We start from the raw sequence: 16,392 nt of genomic DNA on the forward strand, positions 1-16,392 counted from the left end.
ATGCCAAGAGAAACACTTTTTGGCAGCAACCGCCTGGCAGACAAGCATTGAATCACCTTCAATAACAATATCCTTGATATTTAGAGAATGGGCCAAATCAAGTCCAAAGGATAGAGCCTGAAATTTGGCCATGTTGTTAGTGCCATAGCCAATATATTTACCAACTACCTTGATAATTTTTGAAGAGTGGTCAAAGATAATTACCCCAATCCCAGACTTCCCCGGATTACCCTTAGAGGCCCCATCACACTGAAGTTTGAAAGAAGGAAAAGGGGGAGGACTCCACTTAGCCATCTTTTGCTTAAGACGCAAAGAAAAAGCATCTAATATAGCCCCATGAGAGGGCAGTAAATGAAGTGAGGGCCATCTCCAAGTAACCCAGTTATCCCAATGGGAAAAGGTTGTGAGATGCCCTAAATTTTTGAGAATGAAAGAAAGCACCACTTCACTAATGGAGGCTTGGATTTTACCAATAATGTCTATCAAAGATGTAGACTTATGATTAAAGATTCTTGAATTCCTTTCAAGCCAAAGATTCCAAATCACCAGAGATGGAGCAACTATCCAAAGAGATGAGTAAAATGAAGTGGGAAACAACAAGGGCCAGGATCGAAATTGTGAAAGTAGACTTGAGCAGAGAGCAGAAGACCACCCTAACATACCAAACAACCAATACCAACACTCATAAGCAAAGGGACATAGCAAGAAGAGGTGATCCACCAATTCCATGCAATAACCACAAAAAACACAAGGAAACACTATCGTAATCCCAAGCCTATCCAATCGCATTCCAGTGAGGATTCTATCTTGGACTGGCAGCCAGGCAAAAACCCTTGCTTTTGGAAGACAAGCAAAATGCCAGAATAGCTTAGTAGGTCAGCAGACAGATACAGGGGTCTGAATCAAAGAATTATACCCCTCTTTTACCGGATAGGAGCCTGACGCATTTTTAACCCAAACCAAAGAATCCTCTCTATTTTGAAAAGCTACAAGTCTCTTCCGAAGTTCTTCCATAAAATCTAAAACAATATTAATATTAATAGCCAGGGGAGGGATATCCCTCCATTTGACCACTATACATGGCCTTGAGGTGTCAATGGTAGAATAGTTTGCAACAAAGGGTCCCCAAAGACTTGAGAGGATATCCGGCAAAGGGGACCAATCACGGATAGTTGAGAGAGTAGGATGCTCATTCCAAACTTCATCCCAAAAATGAGCTTTTCTCCCATTATGAACAACCCAAGATAAATGTGGCAAAATCACCTCCCTACAAGAAATCAGAAAATTCCATAACGCAGAACCCTTCGGAAGGGATGTTGCAGTAAAAGTTGGCGAAGACTGAAATCAGCACTAGGCAAATATGATGTGTCAATGGATGGTATACAAGCTTTTCAGAGATTTAGATTCTACTGTGAAGCGGGGCATATCCAATGGCCATTGAATCCGAATGAAGACTTAAAATTTCCACATGTCAAAATGATGTTGAAAGACATTGTCCCTTTTAACATTATTGCTTAAATTAGATTTTGAGGTTGGAGCATTGTAAGGAACATAACACTAATGACTTGCAAACCTTTGTTTGTGAGTGCCACAACTACATTAGTATGTTAGAGATCATCTTATATATCAGATTTTCTATATATGAGTTTAAGCCCAACTTAAATGAGGAAGTCCTAAGCCAAAAAAATTATTAGATATCTAGAGCCAAGCATTTCATAACATTAATATTTGGTTTGTTTGCTTGTCTACTAAAATTCTCATGTTAAATGTTTATAGTATTTTTAAATATGCCTAGCTGATATGATTTGTCTACTTGTCTACTGAAATTTTTGTTGAATGTTTATAGTATTTTTAAGTATGCATGGTTGAGACCTAAAAAAAAAATCAGTTTTGTAATAATTTATATTTGTAGTGAAATAGTTAAATATTGGTCTTGGGATAATTATGGGTTCATTTATATTATGTTATTAGTTTAAAAATTGGTTTTTAATTTTTTTGAGCTTGTGTATTAATGAGTACATAAAAAATATCATAGATGTATTTATCTTTTGAAGGATTTTTTTTTAATTGATTTTTTAAAAGAAATGGTTATGTGTTGTCATATGACTATTTTTCACACTTAATATTTTAAAATTGACTATTTTTCAGGATCTTTAGTTAAAGTGGATTATGATTTGCCTTAATCTTCTGAAATACATTTTTCAAGTTTTTGTTTATTAGAAGTGAAGTTGACTTATTTTACAATGAAAAGAAAATTGAAATGATATTTACAAAACTTAGTACTTGTAAATTAAGTTCCAAGCTAAAAATTGTTATTAAGTTAATAAAAAAGATCAACCTTAGTGACATCAACCACAAGTTCAAGATTATAGAAAGGCTATTTGATTAGAAATATCTTTGAATTTTATAATCATATTAACAATATTTTCATTGTAATCACAACCATGATTTTATGCTATAGATCTGGAATAAAAAACTTTGTTAGGTATACATCTAAGAAATTTATCTTTCAAAATATATATATTAAGAATCTAAAAGTTAATTAAGAGTTGAAGCTTGTATTTATGATAATAATTTATCTCATAAAGAATCATTTACAATTCTATAAGAACTAATTTTTCCTATATAATAACATTCTAGTGGTTTGAGAATGTTAAAAAAATAAAGAGTATGATTTAAACATAAATTAAAAATAGATAAGGTTCAAACATATGGGAGATAAGATAGTAGTTTGAAAACCACCTCTTATTGTCTAGGTGAGAAAATATAGTTCACCAACCAAATTTATTGCCATAGTGCTTGAAGGAACATAGGTGAAAAAATAGTTATGCAATACAACAAATGACATTAATCTCAAAATATTATAAATTAAAACAAAATTTAATGTTATTAGCATAAAATCATTTTTTTTTATCGACCATTCAATATTTCACCTTATAAAAGTAAGGAGAGTGTCTTTCAACTATAATTGTAATTATAACTGTATAAAAATGAAAACATTATCAATTAGTAAGTATGAAGAACATTGATATAATCTCATCACAACTACTCCTTACTATAAATTTTATTGTTCAACTCTTTAACTTTTCTAATTTAAACATTTATCTAAACTATAAAATAATAACATAAATAGTTTTCAACTTTTGAAGCTTTAGGTTTCAAGTAATTAACATTATCATCCTCATCTAAAAGCATAATTCGTATTAGAGTTTGAGAAATCACATTTATATAGAGGAGATGAATATCATTGTAAAGCATATGTGAAGAGAATAATATTTTATTTGCATCTAATGTTGGAGATCATTTTTGTGAATTCTTATATAATATCTTCTTATTCAAAGAATTTAATACATATCTAGATATCTGCCAAATATTAAGGCATCTTGAGCTAGAATTTTCTCTTATTTTTTCAATATTCAATATGTTTTTGTTCTTATATCTGTGGATCCTAACATGTGATATAATATTGATTTAGGTAAAATGAGAATTATTTTTTTAATACATTTTTTTAAAAATAGTTTATCAAGAGGAACATCTGCCCTTGCATATATTTGAGTAGGAGATCTTGATGTTGAGAGAAATAAAATTTTGATTTTTTTACAATAAGTAACCATCATAAGTGTAAAGACCCAGTTATCTTAAACCAAAATTTCAACTTTTTTTTTTAATCATTTATTCTTAATTGTGTTTGATTTATTCACATACTCAGGTACATCTATCCAAACGTGATATGCATCCATCCAACTGGGGTGGTCATCTAAGAATACATGTTAGACATCTATCCATGCGAGACATGAGGTTTCATCTATCCAATTCGGGATAGGCATCTACCCAAACAGGGTAGACATCTATTCATATAGAATAGGGAGTGATTTAGTCAAAGACTTTAGACTCATCAAAACTATTCGGGTCCTAAGTCACTCTCTAAAGACTACACTCCTCTACTAGGAGTGTACCGAGGTTGTTGTCCTTAGGAGAACATAAAATAAAATAATATAATCTTCCTTTCAAGTATGCATTGAAATATTTTTAATCTTCCAATTAGTATTTTTATACCCTTTTATTGAGAGACCAAGGAACTTCAAAAACAATCTACTCGCCTTTAACCAAAGTCCTAATCCCCATCCCCAAACACCTGAGTACTAGGGACAACTCCATCCCTAGACTATCTACATACCAGTTTTGGCATGGGATCAAGGTGTAAAGTATGTAGTTCTATTTTATAACTATGGTTTAATACAAACTGTTTGGTGGGTACGTAACTCTTTCTAGGGTCAATGCCCCATATAGTTTCTCTGCAGTTGCTACCCACGATTGTAGCTCTATAGCAAAAAGGCTCAAGGTGGCCTTCTGCTAGTGGCCTAAATCAACTGAGTCCTATTTCCTTTCATATGCATCACCCTTGACCTATTATCATCTGCCAAAAATCATCAAGATACGAAAATTCCAAAACATCACACACAACCAATACCCTAATGGAGTTTTCTAAGGTTTAACTAAGCGGATGTAAATTCATTTTAAAATTTATCTTTTTAGATTATTGATCCAAGGTGGATTACCCACCCCTTGGGTTTTAACTTCCATATGACCCTTGTTTCTCCTTGGCGATTTATAGGGACGATGCCACAGATGTCGTTGTTTCAGATTTATTAGGCATTAAGTGCAATAGTTCAACATGACGACATTACCCGTAAGCATGACCCAGAGGTACCATAGATACCGAACACTGCTAAGGTTTTTAGTTTCAACTTCTCTTACTTAGTTTTCTAACTAAGAAAAACCAACTATTATACTAATGAAAGCTTAAATAAACATTATTCTAATGCAACTTGAAATTGAGACTATTATTTACAAAGAATTAAACTATGATACTAATTCTATGAAAATGAAGATTCACTTGAAAGTATCAATCTACTACTAGGGGATTAATATTCAAATTGAGAAGGACTATTATATATATCTTCTTGAAATGTAACTTGCATGATAACAAAAAATATGTAACTTGCATGATGACAATAAATATGTAGCTTTCATGATAAAAATAATATATAACTTGTATGTTTTTTATTAAGGGAAAATAGATTTTGAAGGGCCCCTGAAACCCTTTACATCAGAATACAAAATAGATATAGCAATGAAAGCCTAACAAGATAGAACAACCAAAACAAAAAAACAAGGACTACTCCAAAAGACAAGAGGTGACCCATAAAATTCAAACTAGGGATAGAACTTGACATCTCAACAAAGAGGAGAGAGCCACAACCAAAAACCAGAGTCTGCCTCGAAAGACAACAGGTAACCAATCCTAAGACAATAAGTAACTTGCATGGAAAACAACAAATGCTCAACTTCTTAAATGAGGATAAATTTAACTAAACATTGAGTCATTTGCTTGAAATACACAAATTGTTAAGGAGACTAAGAATCTATACATGTTTACTTGGAAAGTAGATCTTTTTAAACCTTTAATATTTGAAGCAAACTATAGAGGTATTTTTTTTCGATGTTCATTAAATAGAGGGTATACAATGTCTTGAAATAATCACCACTTTCGAAAAGGTTCACTTATTTTACCTTGTGCAAAAGCTTGAAATAACTATTGTTTAAGAATCTAAGAATAGTTAATTTAAGGTAATGAACCCCTTAAGTTTAATTATCTTTTTGAAGCTACATGTATCAATTAATAATTTAGTCCAAAGGGATTCATTTTCCACTAATAAATAAATAAACTTGCTAGCAAATATTTTGTTTGAAAATATAGTCTAGATTTGCAAAATAAATTCTCATTTGATAATCCCCATTAAATTATTTCACCCCCCCTTTATCAAAGTCTTATTAATCAAATTTAGTAATGAGTATTAAATTTAAATTCATCATAAATTTAAATTAATCCTTTAACAATTTAAAAATCGACAATATAAATTAATAAATAACTTCTTTTAATTACCAATAATTCAACTTAATTTTTATATAGAAGTTATTACCAATAATTCAACTTAATTTTTATATAACTAAATTTTTAAACTTTTAAACAACCTCAAAATTTAAATTAAACATAAAGAAAATTTAAATTAATCTCACAAATTAAAATTTTACTTTATTTCTTTACCCAAAAAAGACTAAACTAAATATAAAAAATTTAAAATTTAAAAACATCAATAAGTTGTTGTTTTATTTTTTATGGGGAATGAGAGGGGGGGTCCGCAGGCCTACATCCCTGTGCCCCCCTGTGCATGCAGGAGTGGGGTGTCATGCCCAAACTTTTGGGCAAAAACGGAACAACAAATTTTTTTTAAAGATCCTAATAAAACTAATTATGCTAAATTAAAGATGCAAAAATAAAGTCTTGTCTTAACTATAGTTTAACTCTAGAATTAAAAGAGTTGTTTACTAAAGTTAATCTAATTAACTTAATCATGCATGCGAAAATAACTAAATGCGGAAAATAATTCTCCAAAGGTGTCATTACAATTTCATTAATTAATAAATTAATTTAAACAAATGATCTTTAACTAAATTGACAAGAGATACTAATAATCTCAATTAATCATTTACGTGCTCTAGGAATAAATAAATTAATACTAGTTCTTAGATTATTAAAATTTAATAATCAATTGAGCAAGTATAAAATGTGACAAAAATCGACAAAAAGGTTAACTAAAACCATAATAAAAATTGCCCTATAAAATTTAATTTTGAAAACCCAAAATAATTAATGTGGACTAAAACTAATCCCCTATGGCTAAATATTAACAATAGCCTTCTATTAATACTTATTAATAAAAATAAACCAAAAGGAATTTAACTTAACATATTATTCATATATATATACACATATGTTTTTAAGCATATTTGAGATATATATATATATAAACAAAAAATACATAAATCAAATTATAAGATACAATTCAACTAAATAACCCTCTAAAATAATTAGCAATAAACTCATTAACAAAAATTCCATTAACTCTAAGTATGAATGGGGTTACCCTATTAAAATTTTGTGTAGGGTTTCCCCACTTTTATATCTACTAAAATAAATTAAAAATTTAACTAACATAATTAAATCTATAAAAACAATCAACCCATACTATATTTTTTAAACTAACTCTTGAATACCCTAACCTGAAATTCGGGTTAGGTTTTCATGTTATGCAAGTGCTAGATGAAGCAATGGTGGAGGTTGTTTATTTTTTAATGGACGCAGATTTTTACCACAGGGGGTGGAGCTAAACACAGGGGGAGAGGATTAAGTTATAGGGGGCCACGTTAGAGGAGATGGCTGGGGTTGCGCCACTCGTAGCGGTGCATTGGGCGCCACTGTGGGTCGTGGTAGGCAGTGACGCTATGGGTGTCCCTTCGGGATGTGGTTGCAGCCCGCAGCGACGCCGTGGAGCCCCTATGGGCCTCGGCCCATAGAGGGCCCGAGCCGCCCAAGGGAGCCCATGGGAGCCTCGGCTCCGGGGTAACCCTCGGGGAGGAGTTTTGCACTTTTTTTTTCATTATTTGTTTTTGTTAAGTTAAATAAAATAAACTTTAGACATTATCTACATGTATATATATATTTAGAGAGTAAAGCTCTATTTTTATTGTAATATGGAGCATTAAAATAATATGATAGTAAAAAATAACAGCATGTTAAATACTTAAATAGTTCATTTTCTTCAATAGATTTAAAGAATACATAAATCTATTAAGCATATACTAGATTTTTTTTAAAACAAGTCAATATAAACTAACTAGTCTTCTTTTTTTTTACTTAGCAAAATGAAGATACAATATTTCCATTTTTGTCTAAAACATGTTTTTCTTAAATGTATTAGAGCAGATTATACCATATTTAAAATAAAGGTGGAGATTATTCTGAAAGCAGTGAAGTGGGCGAACGAGAGAACTTGATCACTGTTGTGAAAGAAAAACAAGATAAGTTAGATAAATAATTATTAATTGAACTAGATATCCTCACAAAATAAATGAAAGAATTGAAAGAACTGGTGAATTCCCAGCAGGCAGGCAAGACCGAAAATAGGGCTGAGGAAAAGAAATTGAAGTTACATAGTTGGCATAGATTGAAATCTGCACTGGGTAAATATGATGTGTCAATGGGTGGTATACAAGCTTTTCAGAGGTTTAGATTCTACTGTCAATCGGGGCATCTCCCATGGCCATTGCATCTAGAGGAAGAGTAGAACGGAGGCTCTTAAAATTTCCACATTTCAAAATTTTGAAAGATGGTGTCTCTCTTTAAATACTATTGAAATATTCTAGTGATTTCTCCCAAAACATGAAAATAGTTTAGAGATAAGTTAGGATACTTCTACATGCATTTATTATTTATAGAAATTGGTTAATTTCTAGTAGATTTATTTATTATTTAAAGAAAGTAGTTATTTTTAGTATTTAATATTACTAGTAATTTGTTATTTTTAGTATATCTAAGTTTAGTTTCTAGAATTGTGCTTGCATATATCTAAGATTTTTTTATATTAAGGGAATCATAATATTTTTATGTGATCAAATCATTGTGGTGAAGTAATCAATAAGTAGAAGTTTGTGAATGATGATCTATTTTCAGTTTGTAGATGCGTAAATAATTTTTCATCAAGATTAATTGAAAAATGTTTCTTGAAACATTTTAAATTATTTTATTATGAAATTATGTGTATTGAGTTTGTTTATATTTATCTCTAACCTCCATCTAACATTATTGTTTAAATTAGACTTTCATATTGAAGTATTGTGAGGAGCACAAACATTAATCACTTGCAAAAAAATTGTCAGAGAGTGCCACAACTACATTAATATGTTTGAGATCATCTTATATATCATATTTTTTGTATGAGTTTAAGTCATCCTAGAAGAGAAGACCCTAGAACTTAAAAGAGGAAATCCGAAGTTAAAAGAAAAAAATAGATATTTATAGACAAGCATTTCATAACATTTATATGTGGGATTTGTCTACTAAAATTTTCAAGTTGAATGTTTATATTATTTTTATGTAAATGAGAAAATTTTAATTTTTTTCAATTTTGTAATAATTTATATTTGGAGTACACTGTCATGTGATATCTATTTGATTCATGTTATAATATAGTACTAATTTAAAAGTAGGATTTGAACACTTTTGGATCTATTTATTAGGGTGCACATAAAAAATATTGAGATGGTGTGTTAGTCTTTTGAAACAATTAATACCTATTTGGAGTCTTTGTTTCTATAAAGGATTTTGCCTCCTCTATTAAAAGAAAGGAATTTTTAAGTGTCTATGTATTATAATAGACTATTTTTCACATTTATATATTTTAAAATTGACCATTATTGACTTCTTTAGCTAAAGTAGATTGTGAATTTTATTAATCTTTTGAAATAGATCTTTCTATTTTTTATTTATTAGAAAATAAACATGATATATCTTTGTTGGTAATTATATTTTTCATTACAGTTATTACTTTGAAAATCAACTCTAACTTATCAAATAGGTAGCAATAAATGTACAATAGTTGAAGATATTGTAAGTGGGTTAGTGATCATCTTCCTTTGTATTTGAGAAAGGTATTTGATGCAAGGGCATTGTACTTAGCCTTTTTTATTAGTTTCTTTCCCATGTGTTAGCAGTTCTTTTTTTTTTCTTTTTTTCTTTTTTTTTGAACTATTTGGGGGAGCAACTACCCACTCACAATCTTATTTATGCCTAGAAGCAATCCAAATAGGTAGGGTAGAAGTTTAGGAGGGAATTTATAGAAAGGGAGTACTTGAATATTTATGAATGGATTTTTAGTGCTAAAGTAGTTTAGGTGGGATTCAATAGAAGTTTTTTATATTTTTGGAGGCAATTTTTAAGGAGAAAGGAGAAAAGAAAAAATGAAGAGAGAGGAATGAAAGACAAAAGTGAGGAGCAATAAGAGAAAATCTAGATAATAAAGAATAGAGGAGCACATGGAGTTAAATGGAAAGAAGGAAGACCATTGGAATCACATGTTTTGATCTAAAATTTGGAAGGAATCTAAATGTTGTACAAATAAATGTAAAAGTTCTTTATTTTCTTTTTTGAATGTAATAAACTATTGCATTCAAAACTATTTTCTTCTTGGATTGAGTTTGTATTCTTGTGATTGTTAAGATTTTATGAGTTTCTTTCTCTTAAAGGTGGGTTTATTTTGTGTGTGAGAACCTAGGCATTTCATGAGTTGTTATTGAGTGATTAAAACCCTTACAACATCGATATCTATTGTTCCTATGTTAGAAATTAGGATCTTGGGATACTAATAATTATAAGTAAGATATAAAATAAATGAAATGAGAATCATACATGCATAAATGTACACATTACACAAGATATACATGGGAAGAACCCTTTCTTGTAAAAAAACCACATATATCATCATTTCATTAAAACACTTAAAAAATAAAGTCTATAAAAGAATAGACTTGAACCCTAGCAAGCTAATTAATTAGAGGCTATAGTTTTCGAAAACCTTATTCGTAGGATTTCATTCTCAGATAGGAAAAATCCTACATTTTCTTCACTCTCAAAAATTTTAGCCACTTGGAAGGATCACATATTAGCAAAATATGTCAAAAATCAACATGCTTGTGATATATGTAAAGGTTCAAACCTCTCCGGATTTAATATATTCAAAATAAAATAGACTTGAACCTTGGGACACTTCTTCTTAGTGCATACAAATATAAATCACTATAAAATCTCCAAATTCACACCCCTCTCAAATGAGAGAGAAACCTTAAATGTAAGAGAAGGGTGGATTCACTAGTAACACCTTTTGAATAACCCAATTCATAAATAATCAATAATCTAATAGTTATTACATTATAATTATTTCAAGTGTGATAATGCTTAATAAAGCATATAATATATAAAGTTTTATAAAATTGTATTAGAACAATATATAGATGTTATAAGGATAATGCCCCCTAATAACATCATGTCCTAACACTCCCCCTTAATGTTAATAGGGAGCTCATCACAAGTCAATTTTCATAAAAGAAAAAATAAAGTAACCCAAAAATGTCAGTCATCTTTGACAGTGATAAACAGTGACCCAAATATATGTCAACATCAAGATCATGCATCTCGAGCTACATGAAAGTCATCTTGTCATAATTTTTAATAAAATTTCTTTAAAAACAATTCTATGAGGTCTTATAAAAAATTATATTGGAGTTGTGATCTCCTCAGATTAGCCTCTCCCCAGGTTCAATACATAGTGCCCATAGGTCTTATATAATACACTACTTTTAGAAGTGGAAGATTTACAAAGAGAATAATTTATAATATGCCCGTAGGACTTAAAATTTGTTGGCATAAGTATTTATTCGTGTTGGATATAATTAAACTTTACTTAAGTTTACTTAGGTACATGCATAACATTGTCGTTTTCATATGAGACACTTAGGGAGATGTGCATACATTGAGAGTGTGTATGTTGGAGAATTTCCACCTCTTATGGTGTGATCTTGTTACATTCCACCTTTGGTGGGTGATGCACCTCATGTGGAATATTTTACTATTTCTCCTACCTACCCTTGCATCTCATTGAGCCACATGTCATCATTGTATGCTCTCTTGTCTCTTAGCCTTGCCTTTATAATAAGGCTCATCTCCATTGTATGTAATAATGATGATCCAGTTGATCTCTTTTGCATCTTCATAGGAATACAGTTTTTTCTTGTCATATTTTATTTCTCTTGTCATTGTGTTATCTTTTGGTCTCTTTGATCTTGATTTCTTCAAGCATAATCTCACATGGTATCAGAGTGGTTGGAGCGCCATTGCATAGCCTTTGGAGAGATTTTATTGTGTCCTTGAAGGAGGTGAAGAGGCATATTTGAGGAGAAGCATCTTTTGGAGGCATCCTAGACTAGATCTGGCCTCACCATTGCGTCTAGGTGGCCATTTCCATGAATTTTGACTATAAATTCGCCTATATTGGGTGAAAAGTCAATTTTAGACTTGCATGAAAAATTTAGCCAATTTAGCAGGCAGTACGATTTAAAAAAAAAATTAAAAAAAAATATTTTATATTTTCTATGAAACTTTTAAATTTCATACTTTTTATTTTTCAAAGTTTTTTAAATATATTGTAAAGGATTTAAAAATATATATATTATATTGTGGTGGGGCGGTCTACAGACTACCCCGCCCACCATACTCTGTAGATTTTTTTTTGCAGAGCTGTACTGCCAAGAGGCCCGCCCATGCGCTTTGACAAGCGCATCTTCCTCGGACCACTCTTTCTCCTACTAGAGACTAGTATTTCGGCCCTACCACGCCCGACCCTCTGCCACCATTGGCCTTTCTAGCCTACAGATCACCGCTCCGACCCCCCCCTTTGCGGCTCCGACAATTATTCCTACAACTGTCACCTGCGCTCCGCTTTCCCGACCATTGTCAACATCCTCCCACTGGTGCTCGATCTCCTGTCGATGTCCATGTACCTCTTGCTCTGGACGTCTATCCTGGTCACCACTTGGGCCCCTCCCATTAGCGACAGACTCCTTTCCAGCGTCAGTTTTCTTCCTCCAGCGACAACAATACCACGTGGTCGCCATGCAGGTACCACATGAGATCCCACATGAGGGTCACGCCAGTGCATAGTTAGCAGACACACAAGACAGTCTCCTGCCAACTCACCAACAAGTCAGCATCCATGCAACAAAGACACTCAATAGTCACACATAGTATACGGTGCCACATTGATTGCCACATAGGCTGACACATGAGCATTATGTATGCCATCTGGGACACCACATGGACTACCACATCATTCCTTCCATACTACCCACATAGTGCCACATCACTCACTATAGGACACATGTCACAAATTAATTTTACCATGTTGACAATCTATAAGCCACGTCATCGACACCTCATCACCCTAGTCAATGATCTGTACTTCCCACATCGACCTAACCATACGATACACCATCTGTACAGACCAAGTGCATAGTGCCATGTCATCCGTCCGTACAGTACGGACGTCTAGTCAGACCAGGAGGTGAATTTTTTTTTGTGGTCAGATGGTCATCAAATTGAATCCTGTGATTTGCTGACATCATCATGTAAAAAAAAATCAGTCCCTCTCCATTGAACAGTTTTCATTTTTGGCCCAACTTTGAAGGCCCATATCTTGCTCATTTTTGCTCCTTTTTTAGTGCAATATGTTTTGAAATGGGTTAATTTTTTGTGTACTTTCACTTGGTTGTGTTATTTTCTGATTTGGATGGACATAATTTTCAGAAAAAATCAATTTTTGGTGACTGTACCTGTCCAATCCCTGTTTCTGCAACTTCTAAGACTCCATTCGGGCTCATACAAACTCCTTTTCATGTGCCATTTTTTTTTAAACTGCATAATTTTTGTCCACTTTCATATTCTTCTATCAGTTTTTAGAATTTTTGAGTGGAAATTATACTTTTAGAATATGGTCTTTTTTGGCCAATTTGGCACTTGTATTGCATAGATCTATCCTTTTGGTTTTTTGCATTATAGTTATAGGCCTATTGGGACATGTTTAAAAATAAAATCAGAAGTCCACTTTGTCATTGTTTGCAAGTGGCCTATTGTACATGCACTACATATAAAGTGCCAGAATCATCGTTGTTTTTTTGGGGGGGGGAGGGGGTACTTTAATTGAGTGAATTTGGAGGGGGGTGTCTCTTGTGATTTTCTACTCTTGTGTTCTTTCATTTTTCTTCTATGGTTTCTCCTAAGTTTCCTCTCTTAACTCCACATAATTATGCCACTTGGAAAATTGATGCATGGAGTAAACTTATGGAAAAAGGGTTAACTCATTATATTGATGGAACTATTGTTTCTCCCACTGATGCTAAGGTTGATCCCAATGGTCACTTGGATTGGCTCACTAAGAATGTATCATGTCAATTGGTACCTTAATAAAATATGTATCAAAGGATCTCATCTTTCATTTTGAAAAATGTAATTTAATTAAGGATGTTGGCAAAAGTTTCAAGACTTGTATGGTCAAGTTGATGATATTAGGGGATATAAAATTGATAGTGATCTCACCATGTTAGATCCCAAGAAATTTGATACAATACAAGATTATGTCACTAAAGAAAAAGAGTTGAGGGCACAACTCAAGGATTGTGGCATTGATAAGAAGGATACTCAATTGATCTTCAATTTGATGGGAAAGCTTCCACAAGAATATGCAACATCTGTTTCTAGTTTCCAAACCCATAGGATGACAATGCGTTCAAGCTACACAATGCCTACATTTCGTGCTTTCATCAACATGTTGATGATGGAACAAAATAAGTTGATAATTATGGGCATTCTTTAGACTTCTAAGTCTCAAGCATTAGTGGAAACTAAAGGAAACAAAGGAAATCAATGAAAGGAAAACTCAAACAAGAAGAAAGGGCAATCAAAGCCTAAGGACAAAACACCACCTTCTCCACAACAAGGAGATTCATCCTCTTCCAAGAAGGAAAATTCACCAAAGAAGGAGATACCTACTTGTGCCTATTGTAAAAAGGTTGGTTATGAGGAGCATCATTGCCATTATAAGAAGATTGATAGCTCCTCCATATCCTCAAAAAGAACAACATTGATTTGCCTAATGCCTACAAGAAGGAGGATTCATCACCTTCCACTTCCTCACAATCAAAGGGGAAAGGGAAAGCATTCATGGCCTCAACAAGTGGGAAGACTCACTCTTTTGGGACAAGAAAAGGACAAACTCTTTGTGCTACTACAAGTCATGCTTCAGGGAGATAGCTTCTAGATTCAGGGGCTTCTCATCATATGGCATCTTCGCAAACTATGTTTTCTACTTTTGAACCTTGCACCATGCCACAGATTTTGATGGGAAATCATACATACATGGATGTGATTGGGAAATTAACTATTTCCATTAGGGATAAATCCTTCAATTATGTGTTGTGTGTACCCCACTTGACAAAAAATCTTCTTTCCATCTATCAAATCACACATGGGGCAACAAAGAAAATTGTGGATTTCACACCTAAGTTAGTTATCATTAGAGACTTGGAGAGTAGAGCTATCATTCCGACTAGGGTGGTGGATCATGCATCTCAGTTATATTCCTTTTCATATTTTGTTCTTGTTGATGAGGATGATTCTGCATATGATGATTCTACATATGATGATTCTTCATATGATGATTTTACATATGATGATCACACTTCTTGTGATGATTCAGATTTTGAGAACTTTGGGTACTTGAACTTGGGGATTCTCACATGTGATCCCATTATTGAGCCTTGCATTTCATCTCCTCCCATTGATATAACATCACCTATTGCACCTGATGATGCAGATAGTGTGACAGATTTTCCTTTTTGTGATATAGTGCAACAGGATATATCTTGTCTTCCAGCTTCAGTTCATTGGGATGACTACTTGACAGACATTGCAACTTTGTTTGTGGAGTCCTACATTGTAGATTTGGGAGACATAATTGATGATATTCATCTTCTCTTTGATAAATATGATCCTTCTTTGATTGTTGTGTGGGAACACTCTGACTCTCTTATTCATTCTCTACATGATCATTCTTTCGAGGTTGACATGACTGTGGATTCTTATGTACAACAATTGGAGGAGGTCTCTTTATCTTTAGAGGAGACATGTGAGTCTTTGGATCATGTTCTTCATTCATCTCCACTAGATATTGGAGTGCCTTTTTCCACCGTGTGGAGCAATTCACCACCTTTGGAAGGGGGAACTTTCAGCATCGACATGGGGACACTTGAGCAGTTTTCAAAGATTCCTTTCATCATGATTTTTTTTCCTACCTCTTCCCTTCATGGTTGGGGAGACTTCATTGATACACCTTTAGTTTTGTTTCTTCCTAAGGGGAGGAATAGTGTTAGACATTCATGGAGCAACTTCTTCATTAAGTTTCGAGCTTCTACCATTGGTGTAGATTCTACATTGAGGGGGGGCTACCTAGTCTCTCTTCTTTCTCTTCTTCTTTTGCTTCTCTCATATGTGGGGGAATTTTTCCTCACATGGGGTTTTGTCCTTCACATACAAGTCTTTGAGAGTCCTTTGTATATTTTTCATCTCTCTTTTGGGGGAAGGTTTTTTCCCATTGGGTTTTTCTCTCTTTCCCTGCTTTATGGGAGATTGCATTTGCATTTGTACATGGTTACCTAACATGGCATTGTAGCCGAGACCTCTCTTACATTTCTTAGTTGCATTTTAGACTTAAGTGTATTTCCCTAAGTTGCACTTAAGGGGGGGTGTTGGTGTAATTATTTATTCATGTTGGATATAATTATACTATGCTTAATTTTACGTAGGTACATGCATAACATTTTAGTTTGCATATGAGACACTTAGGGAGATGTGCATACATTGGGAGTGTGTATATAGGAGAATTT

Source organism: Cryptomeria japonica, chromosome 7 (genome assembly GCF_030272615.1).
Source record: "Cryptomeria japonica chromosome 7, Sugi_1.0, whole genome shotgun sequence".
Lineage (NCBI taxonomy): Eukaryota > Viridiplantae > Streptophyta > Pinopsida > Cupressales > Cupressaceae > Cryptomeria > Cryptomeria japonica.